The sequence below is a fragment of the Setaria viridis genome, chromosome 5 (genome assembly GCF_005286985.2).
Source record: "Setaria viridis chromosome 5, Setaria_viridis_v4.0, whole genome shotgun sequence".
Lineage (NCBI taxonomy): Eukaryota > Viridiplantae > Streptophyta > Magnoliopsida > Poales > Poaceae > Setaria > Setaria viridis.
In genome coordinates this window covers 22,257,664-22,278,550 of record NC_048267.2, presented here as the reverse complement: position 1 = coordinate 22,278,550, position 20,887 = coordinate 22,257,664, and positions in this window count along the sequence as shown.

Here is a 20,887-nt window from a genome sequence, read left to right as displayed (position 1 = left end):
GGGAACCCTCTCCTCTCCCTCACAGCCTCGGCCTGCTTGCGCCTGCAAGTGTAATGCCACGGTGTGGCCACGACAGCCGCTACCCTGATCCCCTTCTCCCGGCCACCTCCTGCCGCCCTGAGCAACGTGCTGGAGCTGCCTCACTATGCCACATCACCCTGGCCCCTCACCCGACGCCAGGACCTTCCCCTTGCCCTTTACACCCTTGCCAGAGCGCCGCAACGGCGCACTACACAACTGCCCACCATTAATGGCGCTCGAGCCTATCCTGTCGCCTCCAAGCTCATCTGTGAGCTCAAGCCCACCCACAAGCACCTTTCAGGGCTATAAATAGCCACTCCACCCCACCTCCCCACCCTGCACCACCCCCTCTCCCTCTTCCGCCGGAATTAGGAATCGAGCTTGCCGCCTCCACCCACCACCGTGACCTTTCCCCAAGGTTCGAGCCAGGTCGAAGCCAAAGTGTGTTGCAAATCTCGTAGCCACCTTCCTAGCACCGCAGCGCCACTCAGTCGGTTGCTCCACGCTAGCTTGCCGCCGCCGCTCACCCTTTGCGCCACCGCACGCCGTCGCTCTGTTCCGACCGCTGCACAGCCCACCAATACATTTCAGGTAGCCTCGTCATGCTGCCCAAACACTCCACACCCTCTCTAATAAACCCCCTCCCGTCGCACCTCTCCTTTTCCCCATGACACCGCCCTACTCCGGTTAGCCGCATCGGACACCGTGAGCTCTAACCCACCCCAAGACCTACCGAAGCAAGTCCGCTACACCCTCCCGAACCCGTAGAGCCACTTCCCATCCTGGACGCCTCCCTGTAGCGGCACGCGACAAGGGCTCCGGTGAAGTCCTCTACCCCGCTGCCACGCCCTGGTGCCAATCACAGATGGTGCCTTGATGTGGCACCCACATGGCAGCCACGTCCGCACAGGCCCCGCGTGTCAGCCACCTGCGCCACAGCCCCACTGCCCCGTCAGCCCCCTCCACCCCTCCATACACCTAGTCTAGTGGACCGCCCTCACACCCCTGCCCTGGTCCACGCGCCCACAAAACCAGCCCACCACACAGTGCAACCTGGGTGTGTACAGTTGACCACGTTAGCAGAGCCCCACCCTGCTAGCCAATAGTAATGCCCCAATGGTGTACTCCAAATTCCTCCATTTGTATTTCTTAGCTCCAAAATACCGAATAAATTCCTAAAAATACTAGGATATATTCCAGACACATTCATAAGTTTACATCCGAAAACTCATGACATATAACCCCAAAGCCAAAGAGCCACCTAAACAAACCTATAGAAAACCTATTCTCTTTACAATAGAATTTATACCAAATTCCCAAATTGTCCCTAGAAACACGTAGCATATGACCAAACCTCTTAATCCAGGATCCACCACTAAACCATCCCTCAACCCATGAACCTACACTTAGAAACTCACATAAAAGATAAGGAATGTCACATCAAATATAGGTCACCGGAAACTCTGGGAAAGCCGCCCGAATCCTAACCTATAATTCAACCCATTCACAACTCATCATAAACTCCTTATGTTGGGCTTTGGATTACTATGGTTTGGTGATTGATTGCATGCTTATTTCTTTGATTATTTAGTACCTTGAGCTCTCTCCGGAAGGATCATATTCCACCAAGGAGATAGACTTTTGTTTAAGGATTCGGTTTCTTCACTCGACAAGCAAGGCAAGTCTTAACACCATCCCCTTGATCATGCTTTTATCCTCCATTTTGTAATACAAAAATTAACCTAGATAATAATATAATATTGCATAGTTTCATAACCCCTTAAAATATAAGGTTAGGCATATCCCAAGAAACAAGCCTTTATTTCTCCCCTCCTCCTCGCTATACACCCTAAGAAAAGCCTTGTACCTAAGGCTTATTAGATTTCATATTTTCTGTTTCCCACTTTATTCTTACAAATGGTACACAAATGGTGTGAGTTAAGTGAAGGATGCAACTATAAAACTTGACTAGCAACCCGCTAAGGAGGAATGCGAGGTAAGTTAGGTAGCCTCGCAGGGAGCTCCTATCCAACATTATCTCGATCATATAAGGGCCAGTTCATGGAGAAAGTCTTTCCAGTGTATATGTGCAACCATATGAGCCAAAAAGTTACAGCCTTCAGGAGTGCATATTTATGTGAAGACTTGATTCACACCCCACTATAGAATCTAGTAAACCATCCCAAGGGGCCACGGTGGGCAACGGATGGACTAGAGCAGAACCTTCGCATAGTCCCAGGTCTGGTCGGCACGGATCATTGGTTGAGGTCCGGAGGACCTGTTTTTATATCATGATATAATGCATCTCTTCCTAGGTGTGTCCCTGAATGGACATTGAATGGCCCCTGCTTAGGCCCCAGTGTTGTCCGTAGATGGAGCTAGAGGATGTTGTCCATAAATGGATGCCAGTGGGTATGGGTCTCGTAGGGTAGTACCGCCAAAGGCCTTGGTATGGGCTACCTGATCGCATGGGTAAAGTGTATAGGCTCTATAGAGTTAATTAATCTATTCGAATAGCTGAGGTTCTCAGTCATGAACTCGCATGGTTAAAGCTCTCTTTGATTAGTCACACCTTTCGTAATAAAAGTAGAATATAAAGGGGCGGATGCCCGTACATTTGAAATAAGTAGGATTGTGATGACAGCTGCCATTAAAATATGGGAACTTGTAGGGGAGGCTTTGTTTCCCCCTCCAGGGCCTGTAACATCCCTAGTTTCAATCAATCTTGCAAAAGGGTAATTAAGGTATTAAGAAGCTAAATCATACTTAAACTCTAATTTTTTGCCGCTTGCACTTTAAAATGCCTTTCGACTTCATAAAAATACCACAAAGGGCAAAAGAAAGCAAAATAGGGCCAATCAAGAAGCTAAATAGGAAAAACTAGCAAATTAGTTTGGGAAGGTAGAAAATATACCCAAAGTTCGAATCCAAACTTTTGAAAACCTTTCAAATTCACCGAGTGTTGGAAAATGCCTCCAAAGCACTAAAAAGGGGTAAGAGTGGAAAATCAAATTTCATATAACTCAACTTTTGGCCAATTTAAAAGTTGTAGAAAATTTTAAAACAAAAAATTTTGTTATTAGCACATTTTCTAATTTTGAGGAGAAGATGTTCAAAATTAAGTAGAAGTTATGCATTGTTAATGTCACAGAATGGTCATTTATTGTTAAAAATTCAAGTTGTGAAGAAACCGCAATTTTTGCTATACAACTATGCCTCCAATTATTTTATTCAAATACTAGATACCATTTAGTGATTTTACAATCTATTTACCAAATTTTTCAGAGATGTTTTCTTGTGCCAAAAATTCATTTAAAGTTCAATTTTAGCTGTTTTGTTTTGTCATTTGTGTGCAAACCATAATAGCTTTTGAGTTTATTCTTGTTGCATTAGATTTTTCGTGATTTTGTATTTTCAACGAGTATTTTTGGGGAATTTTTGGACACATGTAGCTAGGTTGTTTAAGGGGACAAAGTTGGCACATTCTATTTTCTTCGCGGGCCGACACGTCAACACCTTCTTCCACCTCCCTCCTCTGGCTGGCACGCAGCACGAGGATCACTGGTTGGCCCTCCCTTAGAGCCTGCATGGCTCCTCCTCCGCCCATAGGCCAACCGGGTATCTCCCATGTGCCCTTCCTCCCTACACCTGCCGTCGCCCCTAGTTGGTCGGCACTCGTCCTGGACGGCATGAGTGCTACCAGGAGCGAGACCTTTGGTGACGCCCCTCCCCTCCAATCCTTGGGCCTGGTGCTATGTGACCTCTTCCATTCTTATCCTCGCCTCACCCCGCCTATAAAACCCAAGCACCGGCCTCCCCCAAACCGCACCACCCCCAATCCTCCGTTACCAGTGAACCGAGCTCTTCTTTTCCCCATCTTCACCAGGCAAATCCGCCACTGTTGTTGAGCCACTACTTGATTCCTTGCAGCCACGCCTTCCCTGCGTCACCGCGCTTCTGTTTTGCCACTTCCCGGCCGTCCTCCCCCGCCGGATGGTCCTCCCCACGGCGAGCCCCTCCGCCGGTCCGCGCCACATCCTGGAACCTGCGCTGCCCCTTCCTCCTCATCGCTGCAATGCTGGTGAGCACCCCCTTGGCCTCTGTGCTCTAACCCGCTGCTTCTCCAAGTAGTACCTTGCCTTTTCTCCTGCCGGCTTCCAGGGCCATGGCCGGCCGTGCCAAGTCCCGTGTGTACCTGCGTTGTGTTCTGTCTGTGCATGGAGGATCTATGTAGGGAAGAAGAAGGAAGTGTAGGGGGTTATGGGGAAGTTTTTAGGGACCTTTGCATGATTAAACCTTAGATTTGGGGGCTAGTTTGCAAGTTGACCTTGGTTTTCTTTATTTTTTCGTAGACCTAAAAAGGCTTAAACTTTGAAAAGGCATAGAAAAATGTATAAAAATGGGAAAAATGCGATTCTTGTTTTTCTAGGTTTCTGGTGATGTCTAGCTTCTTTGAAAAATACTCATATGCATGTTGCTGATTTGTATTTAGCACTAGAGTTTATTTAGTGTTTAAGTTTTTAAATGCTTGGTAAATCACATAAAAATGGTAAAATAGCAAAACCACCTCTGTAATCTTTGTTACTTTGAACTTGTGCTCATAAAAGTAGTTGTGACCCTAGTTTAGATGTTTTACACACTGCTCTAGACTTAACTTGTAAATCTACGGTGAAATCTTGCTTTTTGCATAATAAATAGAATCTATCAAAGAAAAATATGAAACCACCTTGCTTAGATCACTTGTGAAACATACTTGCTATGAAAAATATTGTTCACTGGATGAAACTTGTTGAAACATGCTTATCTTTTTGTACAATATTAAATCATAGAAACACATGAAAAAAAAGATGTCCTTCACCAAAAATCATGGAAAACTCACAAACAATTCTGTTGCACTTGTATAACACACTGTTAAAATTTCAAATCCAAACTCTCTGTAACTTTCGAGATAAAAATAGTTAAGTGCTTTCTACCTTAGGCTTAATTTAATTTTAATTACTTTTGTTGAAGTCCACTGCGCCCCAACTTTTTATAGTAGCTTAGCTTTGACATGGTTAAGTTCCTGTTAAATTTTTAGTGCCATATCTCACTGTTTGCATCCAACAAGAAATTATGGAAGTTAAACCCAAAAGAAATGAATGAAGACAAATTAAGTAATAGTAAAGGTAAAATGGGAAATATTGGAAGAAGTACAAAAAAACATTCAGAAATAGGGTAACTTTCTGATCTAATGTTCAATAAACTGTTATATGTGTACGCAATCCCCATCGAACTAGACTAAGTATCTAAATCGCAAAAACACTTTAAACTATGAAGAAAAGTAATTAGGTGCTTGTCTAGGTGAAGTTGGTCTTGAATCAGCTTTACTTTGTCATAATATATGAAATTCTTTTCAACCCATAAAAGGTAGAGATACTGAATCATTGCATTGCATCTCGTGTAGAAGCGAACCTCGCAGACAGGACCTACGAAATGATTCCTGCTGCTGAGGAAGGATCTACAGAGCTGCACCATGTCGAGGCTGAGCAGGAGATTCCTGAAGATTCCAACGACCTGCTAACTAACATAGTTTAGGAAGGCAAGTCTCAGAGCATAACCCTATCTTAAAAGTTCATGCAATATCTATGTTCTTATGCTTGTGTATTTAAGTTCATAGGAGTTGATTGAAAACTGAGTTGCATAATGTTAGGTACCTATGGTTGAATACTAGCATGATAGGCCGAGTAGTTGCTGTGCTAAATAGGACTCAGTAAAAGTCGAGTGATTTCCTGTCTCTCGCGAGTTATAGGAGTTGCTTATTTACTCATACTGCAACCATAAGGATGATGGACGGGACCGGGAATGGTTCCAATGTGGTGGTTTGATCCCGTCTGTCTAGTAATGAACTTGCTAAGGCCGAAAGGTGTCGGTGATTGCAGTCATGTGTTTGAAAGTACTAATCTCATACCTAGTATGGGATAGGGAAGCCTAGTACCTGATCGAACTGGGACGTGGGCATACCTCCCCACTATCTCTGGAACTTAGTTCCCACGGGACCCCATGTGGATACAAGTGCAGCCATGATACGACGTCGACTAGGACCGTGGGGCATTGTATGCCAAGGGAAGTGGGCCCGACCATGTGCCTGGGGATTGATGGGGATGGCTGACAAGTGAAGTGAACCCGGTGTGGTACACGAATGTCGTGGGGTTAGGTTCACCTTGCAAGGTTTAAAAACTCGATTCAAATCGTTTGCCTCTTACAATTTGAGACTGCTTGACTACTATGTTGCACTGTGTAACAAGTGAAACAAAAGATGAATATCTTAATACTGATGCTTGGATTAATTGCTTGCTCACCATGTTTGTTTAGAATTGGTGCTTACCTAGAATGGTTAATCAACTAGAACCTGATGCTAAAACTTGAAAGTAAGGACCTACTTTAGATGCTTTTAGCAAAACAAACCCCTCAGCCAAAAAACCTTGCATGTCTAGAAGTTGGTGGAGTAGTTACCACCTGACGGGTAAGTCTTGTTGAGTATTGTATACTCAGCATTGCTTGTAGCTTTACTTTTAGGTAACTTAGATGTTGAGGAGTTTGCTGCTTTTGTAACTTGACCGACCCAGCTACCTTCGAGTTGGATGGTCGAGTGGGACCCATCCTCGGTTGGCGAGGATCGTGGTAACTGATGACATGGCAGGCTTCACCATGGCATCCCTATTTCGACGTGTAGTTGTTATTTTTTTCGCTACTTTGAAACTCTAAACATTTTACTTATGCACTTTTGAACAATGGATGTACAATAACTTAATTCGGATCTATGCTTTAAGTACTTGAATGTTTTAATCTTTGGACTCGCCTTCGTGTGAGATGCTTTTCATTCGATCCAAAACAAGTGGATTATCGGGTATAACTCGACGGACTACCAAATTGACTTGATTAAAGTGTGGTTCGCATATGAGGCAATGTTGAGAACACTTTAGCCAGGTTAATTTGGCTGGTTCTGCCACACGGCCAAAACAACATAATCATAATAACAACTTCCTTTTAAAAAGCCCCAACGATGTTACACTTTGCATACAAATAAGTTTCTGCATAAAAACACCCGTCTTACCTTAATTTACCTTACATGTCATTAACTTTTCAACATTAAGATACTTGCTGAGTACTTCTAGCAAAAGTACTCAATCTTACTTGTTTTGCTAGGTCTTCTAGGGAGCCAGCTTTAGTGTTTCCGCTGCGCATTAATTGTTGCTTGATTACTCATTAAAGGTGAAGATGAAACCATCATAACCCTTCCTATTTTCTCCCTTCTTACTTTGATGATCATTCCGCTAAACGCTAGTGCCGGATTCTGGTGCAGAAAATGGCACTGTATTGCTTAAGTGCGAACATCCGAGGGGTGGTCCCCATAGTTATAGTGAAACATGCACATCTCACAAAATACCAGTGCTTCCCAACATCAATATCTCACACAACATGAACATGCAGTGCAAAGCATGGGGCTTCAATTGAGGGAAGGATGCACCTGGCTCTTATTGGTGCAGAAGTTTATCATGATAGAAATAAGAGAATGCAATTGCTTTATCAAGCATTGAGCTGTTCTGACTAAGGCATCATTATTTCAAGTAGACTGAAGGTGCTTATTCTTGATGGATGTGGTGGGCTAGAAACTATTGAACCTGTTGTTCTTCAAGGGTGGGTGAATGCCAACAACCTTCTGAAATGTCCTAGGTTGGAAAATTTCCGTAACTCCTTCAGCAACTGTCTTTGCTTGGTCATCTCCAGGATGGACAACAATTTGTTCCATCAGAGACTAATAAGAGAAACCAAAGGAAAAGGTCTCACAAAAGTACTCATAAATATTTCAAGTGTTATTATTTCAAAAAAGAATGCAAAGGAAAAAAGAACTTACAATTGCAGCCTGTACAGGAGCGGTGAAGCCATTTTTGTTGCAATGGAAGTTCCTTGAAAAAAATTATTGTAGTTGGTTCTCCTTCAATATGCTTCTCCCTCTAATATGATGTGAAAATAAGCATAAACTATTAGCTTGGAACAAGTAGCATGAGTAGGTTTGTCAAAGTACACAGAGAAACATGATTTGTTTAGTTTTCTTATCACATCATGTGCTTGTGCAGCTTTGCTTCTAGATCCTGTGCGCTAAGGAAATCTGACTTTCCCATGATTTCTTTGGTTTTACACTTGTACTACTCTTTTCCTACACAATGTACACTCATGTAAGATACATGAATAAGAGAAATACATCAGTACATGCAAATGTGCTAGTGACAAGTTGAAGTTCTATCATACTCTGTGAGCTGGGGAAGATCAAAGCTTAACCAGTTCTTTCCATTCGAAATCAGTCATAGTATCTATAAAAGATTTGGTTGTGACTTCATTTGCTGGTACATCATTAAAGTACTTTTTCTTCAGCTTGTACCTCCCCTCTCTTTTCCAGACTTAAGCATGTTAGTGTTGACGGTAGATAGCATGGCAAGTTGTGAACCACAAGTGCACGGATCAGTTGTAGCTTTTCCCTTAGAGATTCCCCCAAGGTTTATCAATCCACGAAACAAGGGATTTGCATGCTTAACTAAGCAGTAATAAATCTAATTGAAAGCTCTTTGTATAAGATATGATTATGCTAACAAAAGAACTAAGTAGTCGATATCAAGCAGATGGAGAATAGAGGTGAGAACAAGATAGATTAAACGCTTGTCCTAGGGATCTAGGATCACATGTAGATGCAACCGCCATGCCTGAAAGAACTAGATCTAAGTGTTATCATGAGTGGATGTGAACCATGCCCAACACTTTCCCTCTTGCATACCGTGACTACACAAGGGCACTCAACTATCGGACAAAAGGAACGTGATATGATGATCGGTCTAGATAAGCAATAAAGCAACCCAAAGTAGCACTGGCCAGCCAATACATGAAAGAGCATCATTAAGATATGAATGATAACAAATAGACCTTCAACACAAGGTTCAATGATTACAAATAAAGATCTCCATACAACCCTGAGGACAAATAGATATTTTACCCCATGATCTTACACATGTTGACACAAAAGGGGGTAAAGATCTCCATGTCAGCTGGATCGAATGAGATGACGAACAGGGGCAGAAAAGCCCCAGGCTGATCAGGCTGGGCACCTCTAAGCCGATCGGATTTGGAGATTTCTCCCTCTGGTGCTATGCTTCACATGCCCTCCTGTAGATTCAATCTTCTCTCCGTTTCTCGATCTTATGTCGGCGGTGGATGGTGTTTTCGTGGTGATTCCTCCTTCTCTCCTTTGTCCTTTGCTTGTGGTCCATGAGGGGGTATTTATAGTCCTTTGTAGGCGGAGGCTCTGGACAATTGGTTTGTGGAAAAACCCTAGATACATCGTAGACTTCACGCCGAAGAAACGGGGACGCGACTGGGCCCTAGAATGGGCCAAGCCGATCAACCTATAGGGTCCCAGGCCGATCGGCCTAGGCCCTTTCTAGCCTATCTGGTCCTCCCCTTTCTCGTGCAAGCTTCTCTCAATGACCCCCGCACAATTATCCATTAAGCTCTTTATGAAAACCCATTGATTATGTCGTATTTCCTATCAAAACACAATATACTCTAAAATACAACACGTATGCAATAATGGGGTTATTTCATGTGCCAACTGGCAGGTTTGTATAAGAATTAGTCAAATAATACCACATAAATGACACAAAAAAAGGTGTCAATAATGAGCATCAGCAATCAGCGCATGCCTCTATAATAGGTGAGCAGGTGGTGTTAATGTCAAATTGGACCTATTACTCATAAGAACGTTAGGGAAATGGCTGAAAAGAAAGGATGCAAAGAACACTAAAAGAAATATGTTGATCTATGATGAAAATTTTATAACACATTTATTCTCGTCATAGATCTATGACGTTTCTAGCTGAACACATCATAAAGTTTGACATTCAAGCAAATTTAGTGACAAAGTTACGGAACATCATAAAAGTTGCCACTGTAGCTAAAAAGAAATTATCACTCGCTACTACATGGTGGTTTTATGATGATATAAACTCCGCGAAAACTTCATAAACCAATGAGGGTCCCACATGTAAGTTTAAGCTGATAAATAGGGTGGCAAAATAAAATGAAAAATGTACTCCTCCCATGGGTTGAACCTGTTACCATCGAATGTGAAGTCTTTACCACGATCGGGTCCCACATGTAAGGTAAGTTTTAGGTGAGTGCGGTATTTGACAGCAGAAAAGCCCGCGCTGCAGCTAAAAAAATAGTAAGGTGGCAAAGAAGCCCACGATATGAAGAAAAGAGGAACAAAGAGAAGGCGGCAGAACGGAGCACTCCGGTGGAGATCTGCGCCTTCTCGTGGCAGCTCAGTCCTACGACAGCAAATATCTGGTGCTTCCTGCTGCGACGCGTCAATCTGGTCAGTAATTTGGAGTTGAATTTGCCAAAATTTCATTTTGCATTAAGGTCTTTCAGTCTGGTCACTAATTTTGAGTTGAATTCACCAAAATTTCATTTCACATTAAGGTCTTTCAATCTGGTCAATAATTTTGAGTTGAATTCGCCAAAATTTCCCAGATGGATAGACGTTGGATACATGGTCAATCCGGTCAACTATTTACCCCTGAGCATGAGAAAGGGGTCATGAAACAAATCAATTCAAGTATCCTTTAATGGATATTCAATGAACACAATATACAAATCATGGATACAAATGGAATATCATCATCTCTATGATTGCCTCTAGGGCATACCTCCAACAGGTGGCGCTTGCGTTCTTCAACACGAAGGACATAGTCGTGTAGCAGAAAGCTCCGTAAGGGGTGATAAACGCGGTCTTGGCCTGATCTTTTTCTTTGAGAGCTGTCTGGTGGTACCCTGAGTAGTAATCTAGGAAACAGAGTAGTGTGCATCCAGATGTGGAGTCGACAACTTGGTCGATCCTCAGGAGCCCAAAAGGGTCCTTTGGACAATGCTTGTTGAGATCTGTGTAGTCAACGCACATCCTCCATTCGTTGTCGTTCTTCTTCTAAACTAGGACGAGATTGGCGAGCCACTCAGGATGGATTACTTCTTTTATGAAGCCTGCCGCAAGTAGTTTTTCCAACTCTTTCTTGATGGCTTCCCTTCTGTCCTAGGCGAATCGTCATATTTGTTGTCTCTTTGGAGTAGCTTTGGGATCTACATTGAGTGAGTGCTCGATCAGCTCCTGAGGTACACCTGGCATGTCTACTGGTTTCCACGCGAAAATATCCCGGTTAGCCTAAAGGAAATTGACGAGCGTGCTTTCCTATTTAGCATCCAGTCCTGTGCCAATAAGGGCTATCTTGGAGGTGTCACTGGTCCCGAGGTTCATAGCTTTGAAGTCCACGTCGCTTGCCGATTTGACTTTGGTAGCCCCTGACTTGTTCTCTGGAATTTCGAGTTCTATCGGGAGAGCTTCTTTGAAGCGGTGAAGACTTGTTGTATTGAACTAGGCACTTGAGTAGTTGTGGCCAATTCAACGGCTTCGGTGTCACACTCGTATGATTTTTTCAAGTCTCCGCGGAGGGAGAGGACTCCCTTAGGTCCCAGCATCTTGAGTAATAAGTACACATAATGCATGATGGCCATGAACTTGGTCAGTGCTGGTCTTCTGAAGATGGCGTGATAAGAAGTCTCAAAATCCACCACCTCAAACCGGATATACTCAGTCAGGTAGTTCTCCTTGGTCCCGAAGGTACCTGGCAGGACTACCTGTCCAAGAGGTATAGCCGCGTTGCCTAGGATGATTCCCTAGAAGGGAGAGCTCGTTGGGGAGAGCATCTCCGTGATGTTGAGGCCCATCTTCTTCAAAGTCTTGGCGAACAGGATGTTGAGACCACTGCCACCGTCGATGAATACCTTGGTAAGTCTGGAGCAACAAACAACTAGATCCAGAACGAGAGGGAATCGTCCTAGTTCTGAGAAATTAGTCCACTGACCCTTCCTGGAGAAGGTATTTGGTACCTCAGACCACTTTAAAGGTGTTGGGATAGCAGGCTCAATGGACATGATTTTCCATAGTACTAGCTTTTGAGACCGCTTGGAGGCGGTACCCAAGATTCCACCAAAGATGATGTTGATAGTCTTGGATGGGGTCTAGAACTTGCCCTCACCATCTTCACCTTCGTCTACCTTGGCATTTCCTTTGTCTTTGGTACTCGAGGGTTCTGGCAACTCCTTCATTACTCTATGCAGGCTGTAGTAGTCTATCACAGCATGTTAGTGATAAGGGTGCCACGGGTAGTGTTTCTTCAGAAGTTTGTTGAAAATAGGCCTGTCTTCATGTTTGTTGGACCCTTTGTTGGCTGATTGTGACATCGCCGCGACAGTGTTGTCTGTCTTGCGCTTGCGGTTTTGACCTCTCGAGTAGTTATTTTGATAGTCACTGTTACGGTTCTTATTGTGGTTCTGGCCATTGCCTTGATTGTTGTTGTGTTGACCTCGATTGCGATTCGACTCGAACCTTTCGATCTCTCTGTCTTCTTCATCTACCCAAGATTGTGCCATGGTCTTGAGCGACTTCATGTCCTAAGGATGTCGCTTGCCAAAGTCTTGGAACATACGACGATCGTAGAGATCGTTTTGAAAATAGTCAATTACGTCTTCTTCTGAAATGTCTACGATAGTGGCCTTCTTGTCAAAGAAACAACGCAGGTAGCTTCGCAGAGTCTTATCCCGTCGCTGCTTGACTTGTGCCAAGTCGATTCTGTTGCCCGAGTGCTGCATCGCTCCCGCATAATTGTCGGTGAACGCCTTCTTCAAGTCTTGCCAAGAGTTGATTGAATTTAGCTTCAAGGACTCGAGCCAAGTTAGTGGAGCGGTTTCCATGCATATGGGAAAATATATGACTTTTGTGTCATCGGTGCCTCCTGCAGCTTGACCTAACACTAAGTAGCATCGCAGCCATTGGACTGAGTCTTGCTTGCCATCATACTTGGAGATACGCAGAGGTTTGAATTTCTCAGGTTGGATAGTCTTTCTGACCCGGCTTGTAAAGGCGGGGAAGCTGTCATTGTCGTCGCCCCTGTAATCATCTTCGAGTTCGCGTTCACGATTGCTGTATATCTTTTGTCGGAGATCCTCGATGTCACGTGCGCGTTCAGGATCAGCTCTGTGGTGGCACCGACCTCCCGCAGAAGTTGTCCGACTACCCTCTGGTATATCTTTGTTTCGTCTTGGGCTCTCAATTGCACCCCGGTTGTGTCTGGCATCCTCATGTAGCCGAGCTGAGGGTCCTGCATGGTCTTTGTGGCTACTGCCATGCTGCCTTCGTACCGACGGGGTATGTGATATTGAAGGAATTGGGTTCTACCTGTCAAGTAGTTCCGCTAACTGTGACAATGCTGTGTTGTACTTGTCTTGTGGCATGACGCGAGTGATAAGGTCAATGGAGGTGATAGTGGCGAGGGGCATTCGGTGCTACCGCGTTTGCTCTCGATGCATTCTTTACTCGCCGTCGGATTCTCTAACCTTCGGTTTCTTCCCTGACAACGTTGGTGGGGAGTTCATCCTGTGAGACATCATCTGGGTGACGTTCCTGGCGAGGATTCCTCTCTAGTTGTCGTTGATCGTCGTCCTCCCCAACACCCGTTGTGACAAGAGCAAAGAGTTCCCTATCTGGAGAATAGCTACTAGAGCTTGAGGTGATGACTTCTGTGGAGTCATCGTCTTCACGGAGAGGAGATAGGGGTGTTCCCTCCTGGTACAGGAGAACGTTGAGGTGGGCGATGAGGCGCGATTCATTGTCTTGGGTGAGAAAAGATGGCTTCATGCCTAGCTAGTAGATGAATCTACCTTGGGATGTTGATGTGATCACCACGCCCTGCTGTGGACTTGATAAGGGAGTCTACTCGACGGAATCCGAATAGAGATCGAAGTCATGGTCCTCAAGCGACCCCAAGTCGGACTGGAATTTGGACAGGGTTGCTTGATGGACAGAAACCACGTTCCAGAGTCCGAACGGGAATTGGCTCGAAGTTTGAGTTGATTCGCATGATGGCTGGATTTCCTGCTCATGGGGACCAATCTGAGAGGATGTAGAGCTCGAGCTATACTTGGACTCGCTTCTTGTTAGATCGAAAAATTTGTTGAATTTCTCGACGAAATCCTCCGTAGCTTGATGACAAAGGTTGATTTCCTGGAGCTTCTTCTCCGAAGCCTCCACAATGTAGCGGTAGAAGTTTCTAGCACCGACTGCGATGCAGACCCAGGAGCCGAAGATGAATGTTGCGCCTGCTTCAAACGCGACTTGAGCCATCGAACTCACGAGGGAAATTTTTGCGACCTGTGGCGGAACCCCTCGGATTAACTTAGCTAAAGCACGGTTAAGTCGCCTAACATGCGAATCTCATGCTTTAATCAAGTTAACTCGACGATCCGTCGGATTTCATCCGATAAAACCACTTAGGCAGGACCGAGTTAGCATAGCTCACACGAAGCTGATTGGTTTCAAAGAATACAACAGATCAAATAATTAGTCCAATGATTTATTACACACTGGTTCGAAATCAGAGTTTTACAAGGTTCAAAAGCAGTGGGAAGATAAAATAGCAGAAGCTAGCGCCGGGGGTCGGATGTCCCTGATGAGGCTGATCAGGACATCAATGATCCCGCTCCTCGCCGTCCAAGGAGGGATCCCACTCGACCGTCCACCCAGGAGGAAGCTGGGGTGGCCAAGTGCCAACTGCTGCACACTCGGAAGCTTCAACTTCACCTGAAGAGAGATGCCACAAGCAAGGCTGAGCTGCTAAGCTCAACAAGACTTAACCGACCGGTGGGAAAACTACTCCACCAACTTCTAGACATGCAAGGCTCTTTGGCTGAGGGGTTTTGTTTGCCAAAAACAACTATAGTAGGTCCTTACTTTCAATGTTTTAGATCCAGTTCTAAGTTCATTAACCAGTCTACATTGGCCCTTGCTAAGCAAACACAAATCCAAACATTATGTGTATAAGCTCAACATCAAGTTCATATCATCATCATGTTCCATCTTTACTCAGTGTAGCATAGCGATCAAGCAGTCTCAAACTGTGAGAGGCAGACGAATCGATTCGAGTTCCTTAACCATGCATGGCGAACCTAACCTCACGACATCCGTGCACCACCGAGGGTCACTTCTTGTGTTGGCCGTTCCCATCAATTCCCTGACCCGTGTCGGGCCCACCTCCCTTGGTGCAAGGTTCCACAGACCCGGCCTCTGCCGTTCCGTGACCACACTTGCCACCATATGCGGCCACAGGGGAAACTCTGTTCCAGAGACAGTGGATCGAACCGCTCACACCCAGGTTCAATCAGGTACTAGGCTTCCCCATCCCATAATGGGTATGAGATTAGTACTTTCAAACACTTGATCATGAACACCACCACTGTCGGACCTTAAACAGATTCAAGTAAACAGACGGGGCGATCCGCCGACCACCAAAAGAGTTCACCAAGCCCTGCCCCGTCCACCGTCCTTACAGTTGTAACCAGAAGGAGAACAAACAACTCTGTTGATGCCAAATTTTGACACGTGTGAAATCGGCGTCAGGAAAGGAAGAAATCAGGAGATGCGGCAAGACACAGAAGTCACGATTGGAAATCGGCCGATTGGTGCTATAGTTGAGGATCGGCCGATTGGTGCTGCAGTGTTTGCACAGATGGAGTTCGTGGAAATCGGCCGATTGGGAGGCTGGAGCAATTGGGCCGGTATGGGCTTAAAGTGAACTATGAAGATAAAGAGGGAGTCAGCCCATGGGGGCACGATGATCAACTCCAGTACGAATCACACTTGTAAATATTTGTTTTCGTTTAAAATTAGAGATAGAGTCCTAGTCGGTTAAGAAATTGGTTGTAACAGGCCATAAATAGCCACCTTCATAGATCTGTAATCATCACCAAATCAATACAACAAACTACTATTTCCTCGCACTTACTTTCGAGCAGGCGACTTCGCCAATACATTTCTTCTTTTCACGAGTTCATACGGGTTGGCGGGGCTGCATCAACTTGACCTCCGGCCGATCCTGTAAGTTCCGTTTATCGAGTAATATCTAAGCTTTAACTTCGGGCTCATCGCTGTCGTTTCGTTTAAATTTATTCACTAGTTATCGATATTCACTAGAATTCTAGGTCTTGCTTGTTGTTCTAGTTTTATCACCAGTTATCCAGCTAGGAATTGGAACTTTCGGCTTTCTTATACTCCGTTACTTAATTTATCGCTTTCCACATAGCCGATTCAGATCTATTCCTAGTGTTGTTGCTGTAGCGTTGTTTAGATTATTCTAACAGTTTTCTTTACTAACGCTTCCCGGTAATCGGCCGTATTATAGTCGATTTCTTTATTACAGCAAATCGGTCGATTCGCTGATAAGCTTTCTCGAGATCGGAACCTTAGCCGATCGCAACCTCTGGGATCTGACACGTTTCTTTCCTTGCCAATCAACAGGTCAGATTGGCTGGCACGGCGCGCGAACCGCACCAGGGCAATCACCCGAACAGGAGTTAAGCAGATTCTCCCGGGTCATGTGTCCGATGCTAGAGATTCGATCGGCCGATTTCTAGCGCCAACACATTTTTGGCACGCCCGGTGGGACACATACAACCGCCACTATGTCGAAAGCTGCCGAGGTTTCGGAAGACAACGTCATCGAGGTGACGAAGCAGACGTAAAGGACGATCAGAGGGAAGAGTTAGAAAAGTAGATGGCATACTACCGGAAGACGTGTCTACAATCCTTCAGTCGTACCAGGAGCGGGGAAACTGTCAAAAAGGCTCCGTTTCCAACTCCTCGCCAGATCACAATCGCCGAGGACTCGGGCAAGATGTCCGAGATGGTTCAACAATCCGTCTACCAAGCTTTCATCGATCAATCCCCGGTGATTTCTAATACGGTATATAATGCCGTCATCAGCTCCTTGACCAACGGTGTGTCCCAGGGATACCAAGGGCCGGCATACGCCCCACCTATCACGGCCCCAACCAGGAGTTATCCAAGTATACCCTATTCGGCTCCTCAGCCGATCCAGGCTTCGACTGGAGGTTCCAGCGCCCCTTCATCGTCAATTTCTCTGGGACCTAACGGTGCGCCATATCTCCAGCCACAGTCCATTCAGTTATCCCACGCGCAGTTGTCTCCTTTGAATTCAGTGCCTTGGGGGCACCATCAGCAACAGCCATCCATGATCAATCGACCAGCCATGGAAGCTCTCCGATCCAGGCACCTTTCCAATCGGCCACGCGGCCGATGATGCCACAGTATCAGCCAGTTACGCCGGAGATAAGCAGGGGGGCAGAAGCAACGGAAGCGCTTCGGAGCACTGCACTGATCGTGCTGTATGACGAAACGGCTGGTTCACTGAGACAACCAATGCCAACTACGCAGCCAGCCGCGTCGCATCAGGCGCTGCATGCTTTCATACACCACCCGGTCATCCTGCCGGCGGTCTACCAACACATGCCGGTTCCCCAGCCAATAGTCCATCAACAACAACCAGACTGGACGGCACACATAGCAGAGGTGATTCAAGAGCAATTCAGTTTAAAACTGAAAATGCAAACCTACACGTACAGGATGCCATACCCGCCTACCTATGACTTACTGCCGTTTTCCCATCGGTACAAAGTTCCTGATTTCACCAAGTTTTCGGGACTGGATGATACCTCAACTGTGGAACACGTGAACAGATTCATCATCCAATGTGGGGAGGCAGCTGCACAAGATGCCCTACGGGTGCGCCTTTTCTCGTCATCCCTGTCCGGGTCGGCCTTCCAATGGTTTACCACACTGCCACCCAACTCAATAATTACATGGGCCGACCTAGAGAGGCAGTTTCAAAAATACTTCTACGCGGGGGTACATGAGATGAAGCTTTCAGATTTAACCAGCCTCAGACAGAGATGTGATGAGCCGGTGTCCTCGTACGTGCAGAGGTTCAGGGAGATCAGGAAAAAATGCTACACCCTAGCCCTGACCGACGCACAATTGGCCGACATAGCCTTCCAGGGTCTCCTGCCTCATATCAAAGAGAAATATGCTTCACAGGAGTTTGAGAGCCTGAGCCAAATCATGCATCGATTGTCTGGTCAGGAAGTGCGCCCCTTTGACCCGCGAAGGAATTTCCAGAAGAAGGTGGCATACTTAGAAGAGGCTGAATCCGAAGAAGAAACAGAAATCGGCCTGGCGGAATGGGTTAAAGGAAAAAAGCCGATATCATGTCCGTTCGGGAAAAAGGAGCCGGAAGCATTCGGTTTTGACACATCAAAGGCTGATAAGATTTTTGATCTTCTCCTCCAAGAAGGACAAATCAAGCTCTCACCATACCATACGATCCCATCGGCCGAGCAGCTGAAGAAGATAAAATATTGCAAGTGGCATAATGCCATCTCCCACGATACAAACGAATGCAAAATCTTCTGACAGCAGATACAATCAGCCATCAAACAAGGCAGGCTCAAATTTGAAGTCCCAACAAAGCCAGCCAAACCGATGAAGATTGATCAGCACCCCTTCCCCACCAACATGGTTGATGCGGGTAAGAATTCACTCCAGACCGAGGTGCTAACATCTGAATCGGCTAAAAAGAGCGGTGCCGTAGACCCCAGAAATCAAGCGACGCCCGAAGACATCAAGGGGAAACGACGGATGGAGGATGAAGGCGAAGGATCGGGAGAACCACGCAGGCCCGTCACCTCCCAATTCCTGCTCAACAAGTATCAACGGCAACAAGAAAGTTCAAGATTCCGGGAGGAGGTAATACGACGACACGAAGATCACTGGCGATGCCCATTCTTCATCAACTGCTGGGAGAGCAACCTTAGGTTGCCATTGGCCGATAATTGCCCTGAGTGCAACGGCCCATATCGTAATAATCGGCCATTCAGGAGGTTTCGTTCCAGAGATGGAAGGCCAGAGCCGATCAGCAGGAACTGGCGCGGGCAAGAAGACCGGTGCCCTTCAGTGCGTGATCGGCTGGGGGGTAGAAATATGACTGGTCGGAAGACAGGCATGAGCGAAATGATAGGCCGGGGGGCAGATTCGATTGGCGCAACCAACCAGAAGACAGAGTCAACGCTCATGATCGGCTAGAAGAGATGGCCGATCCTCTGGTATCAGACGAAAACCGCTTGGGACGCGAACCAGAATGGGAACGCGCCAAACCATTGACTAAACCTGTAAACCCTAGGTGGTGCCCTGACAGATTGACTAAGTCTCAAAAATGAAGAATCCAACGCCTCCGCCAATGGGAACAACAACAAGAAGAGCAACAATATATGATGGACAAGAAGAGTGACAGGCCTCGGATTTCGCGCCCCAAAAGAAATGACAGGGAAGACGACGACAACCAGGAATCGGCAGCCGACGTCAGCATGGTTTTTATTCTACCGATGGAATTCATGACTCCTGCCGATCGACAGAACATGTCGGCAATAGAAGAACAGATGGCGCAATTGGCTTTAGAGCCAATGACAGCCACGTTCGAGAAACCCGAGGATGACAAACGGCAACACCTCAAGGCATTGTTCCTTAAGGGACATGTCAACGGCCGACCCATCACCAGATTACTAGTAGACGGAGGAGCTGCTGTCAACATCATGCCGTACGCCATGTTCCGGAAGCTAGGAAAGAGTGATGATGACTTGACCAAGACGGACATGATGCTCAAAGATTTTGAAGGCAACGTGTCTTCTGCCAGCGGCGCGCTCTGCTTCGACCTCACCATCGGCAGTAAGACCCTTCCCACTACTTTCTTTATTATTAATGGCAAAGGGTCCTACAACATGCTACTCGGCCAAGACTAGATACACGCAAATTGCTGCATCCCGTCTACAATGCACCAATGCCTCGTACAATGGGTCGGTGACAACATCAAAGTGGTCACCGCCGATTCCGCATACAGCGTCGCAGCGGCCGATACACAGCAATGGAGCTGCGAGAATGTCAAGTGCATATCTGGGAGGATATGGGACACTGATTTTCTGAAGGTGTCCGATTTTCGTCTACAGCCGATCCGAGCAGTCGGCTCTGAGGATTTAGATTAAATGGATCAGTTCGTCCAAGAAGACGGGAAGCTAGGACACGGGTTCACGTCGGCCGATTCATTAGAGATGATAGACTTAGGCGATAGCACCAAGCCAAGGCCGACGTACATTAGTGCCAATTTGGATCTGGAATACAAATGTAAATTCACAAATTTATTAAAAGAGTTTAAGGATTGCTTTGCTTGGGAATACCATGAGATGCTCGGATTAGACCGGTCTATTGTCGAACACCGGTTACCCATAAAATGGGGATATCGGCCATATCAGCAACCCACACGGCAATGTAATCCTAAAATCCTACCCGATATAAAGGCCGAAATCACGAGGCTAATTGAAGCAAAATTTATTCGGCAATGCCGTTATGCCGAATGGATCTCCAACATTGTACCCGTGTACAAAAAGAATGGGAAGCTCCGCGTGTGCATCGATTTCATTAATCTCAATCAGGCCACACCAATGGACGGGTACCCAATGCCGACGGCCAATGTATTAATAGATGCCACCGCGGGTCACAAAGTTATCAGTTTCATGGATGGAAACGCGGGATATAATCAGATACTAATGGCCGAAGAGGACATATCAAAAACGGCTTTCAGGTGCCCAGGTCACCTTGGTTTATTCGAGTGGGTGGTAATGACTTTCGGTTTGAAGAACGCCGGTGCTACATATCAGCGAGCCATGAATTACATATTTCACAAACATATCGGCATTCTGGTGGAAATCTACATCGACGACGTTGTAGTCAAATCGAAAGGGCACTAGGAACATCTGGCCAATTTGCGGCAGGTACTGGAGTGCACGAGAAAACACGGGCTGAAGATGAACCCAAACAAGTGTG